This window comes from Daktulosphaira vitifoliae, unplaced genomic scaffold, assembly GCF_025091365.1.
Source record: "Daktulosphaira vitifoliae isolate Bord-2020 unplaced genomic scaffold, ASM2509136v1 Scaffold_5, whole genome shotgun sequence".
NCBI classification, from domain to species: Eukaryota; Metazoa; Arthropoda; class Insecta; order Hemiptera; family Phylloxeridae; genus Daktulosphaira; species Daktulosphaira vitifoliae.
In genome coordinates, this window is record NW_026099576.1 from 27,616,014 (window position 1) to 27,618,829 (window position 2,816).

The 2,816-nt window shown below is 27.6% G+C and overlaps 1 protein-coding gene across 1 annotated transcript in view; it reads right to left on the reverse strand.

Moving 5' to 3' along the window:
- The window catches only part of LOC126908058 (uncharacterized), an 8,407-nt gene extending 6,220 nt beyond the window's left edge, over window positions 1-2,187 (reverse strand). The window contains exon 1 of the mRNA XM_050689905.1: window positions 2,130-2,187. The gene's annotated coding sequence lies outside the window, so the exon portion shown is untranslated. The remainder of the gene's footprint in view (window positions 1-2,129) is intronic.
- Window positions 2,188-2,816: the final 629 nt, after the last annotated feature.

Below are 2,816 nucleotides of genomic sequence, written 5' to 3' on the forward strand. Positions count from 1 at the left end.
CGCAAATGGCTACCATATTGAAAAATATACTATTTTTGTATGATAATTATGGGTTTTGTATTTTATTTTAATAGAAGTTGATGTTGCTTTTGCAATTATCCATCAATTTTTTAAAATTAAACACTATCTACAGATTTGCATCGAAGCGTTTCTTATGATAGTGATTTTAATCACTGTCAGATTAAATCTATACTGGACCCTACTATGCAATGTCTCCACTATGCCGCAACCTCACTGTGCTACCGTTTTTTTTTTATTTTTTTTTTTTTAATTAATTACAGTAATTGTATATTAATATACCTGTAGAATTTTTCAATTGAGGGTAGGGAGATTTTAGATAGTTTACCCCGGTTATCCATACGCTCATAGCAAAATACACCTTTTCTAAAAACTAAATCTAAAATTTTCGGAATTCGGTACACAAGTTATACCCTCTGTGCTAAAGTTCAGTTCTCTAAGAATAGAACTTGTATCATAGGATATGTTATGCGCATATACTGGTACAAAATTCGGAGTCTTTATTTTTAAATTACATGAATTACAAACAGTTTTTCGATAATCTCCGCTTATGAGCGCATAACAAGTTGTGCGTTTGATATAATGTTAATTTTTTTTTAGCTTCGATGCGAAGCGGAGAAGGTATTAATTTTACTATGATGTGTTTTTTTTTTTTTTTTTTTTTTTNTTGTTTATTAAAAACATCATATATTTCAGTAATTGCTACCAACGTGGTTTTATCTAGAGAGAATATTTCTAATATTAAGTAAAAATTTCCGTCATTAAAGGAGTCTATACATTTTAGATTTAAGATAAGATTCTTTGGGGCTAGTAATTGAAGGGTATAGTATTTTGCTTCAGTGCAGTCCCAAAGTATAATTGCTAGTGTAGTTTTCGGAACATTGATATGTTTCAATATAGAAGATTTATTTATTCATTGATGCTTTATATTTATATCGTAGTACTTCTTGTGGAAATGGTAGATGCTTTTGAAATACATTCTCGTATTCAGATTTTCATGTGAAAAAGAATGCATCCTATTTTTTATTAGTTCAAGTAGTGGAGAAGCTATTTTTGAAAAATCTTTTTTTAATCGTCTATAGTAACTGCACATGCCTAAAAAGCTTCGAATTTGTTTTGGAGTTTTAGGTGTTTCAAATTCAGTAACAGCTGATATATTTCGAGACAGAGGTGTTATTCCGAGCTCTGAAATGACATGTCTTAGGAGTTCTATATTTTGTGCAAATAGGTTACATTTCGATGTCTTTATAGAAAATGAATAATTATCTAATTATCTCAATATCACAAATTAGGTCTACGGAAGAAAATGCTATGAAAGGAAAATTTTTTTCTAAAGCGATATTTTTTAGATTAAAGAGACTTTTGAAGAGATCTAAGTATGAAGCCTGAGAATGGCAAAACTCTTGTTATTAATAAGTGTATTATTTTATCATATATTATTGTGTTTACTTGACCTAAATATATGTTAGTATTTTTTAGGAAATCCGTTATGTTACCAAATTTATTAGTAACATTTTCAAATGAGTTAAATCTTCTGTTCCTAATGATCCTCGTTCCTTCTCTCTTAATGTTTTTGTTTCGTTGATAAATGATCGCAATCAGGGCTTTGACCATATTTAACCATTGGCGTTTACTTCTGCGAGCGTTTTCAGAATTTTTAGTGTTTAATGTATTGTTAAATTCACAGCCTGTAAGCAAATGTCATCCGCTTGTTCTCCACCCGATAAGTCCATGTCTTCATCAGATTTACGTTTGTTATTTATTGGAATAACGTCAGGTCCTACAATAATAATAATCATTATAAATAAATAAATAAATAAATAAATATATTATATTGCAGTATTTAGAACTTAATTTTGTATTAAATTACCTTGATATGCAGAAGTCGAGGGTATGTGTCGGCGATTATTATCGTAATTTGATATATGGGTTATAACACTTGGTCGAAGTTGTTGCTGTTGTTGATCTCTTAATAGTATTTCATTTTTTTATTATTAGCAACTGAATAAAAAAAAATATATATATATATATATATATATATATATAAAACATATCATCGTATATGATTTAGTATAATTTTTTAAAATAAAATGATCCAAAAAGTTACTCACTGTGTTTGTTAAAATGTTTTTTTAGATCTCCTGGATACTTAAAATCCGCTTGACAAATTGAACAATTGAACATTATTATTATGTTAGAGCTGGAAGATTAATTTAACTAAACTCATATAAATGCTTAAAGACTAGTATAATTAAACTTAGCACTACTAATAAATTTAATAATAATAAACTATTACTAAGATACTACTTGAATAAGTCACTCAAAATATTTATAATAATAATAATAAATATTTAGTCAAGTAAAATAACGTCTGCTTATATGTATATGTATTTAGCGATAAATGATAGCTTTATGAATTAGAGTAAAAACTCGGTTTACAGTATGAATCAAAAATTGCATCTGACCTATCATATACATTCAGATTACTTTTATAGTTGACCCGTGGTCATTAGGTGTTGACCGAATACCATCTCCACCACTACTACCACCACCCTTCATAGAATATTACCTATGTACATAATCATTAAAAAAAGTTTTTTCTCTCTATATTATTTCAGTGTTTGATAAATAAATAAGAAAGGTGTTGAGATTAAATAATCTTTATAATATTATATATATATTAAAAAAAAAAAATTACGTATGAGCAATGAATTTGTGTGGGAGTCATTGTCAGTACCCCATAGATTAGTCTCAATCAGCGCTATTGAAATAATAATAATAATAATAAATATTATATC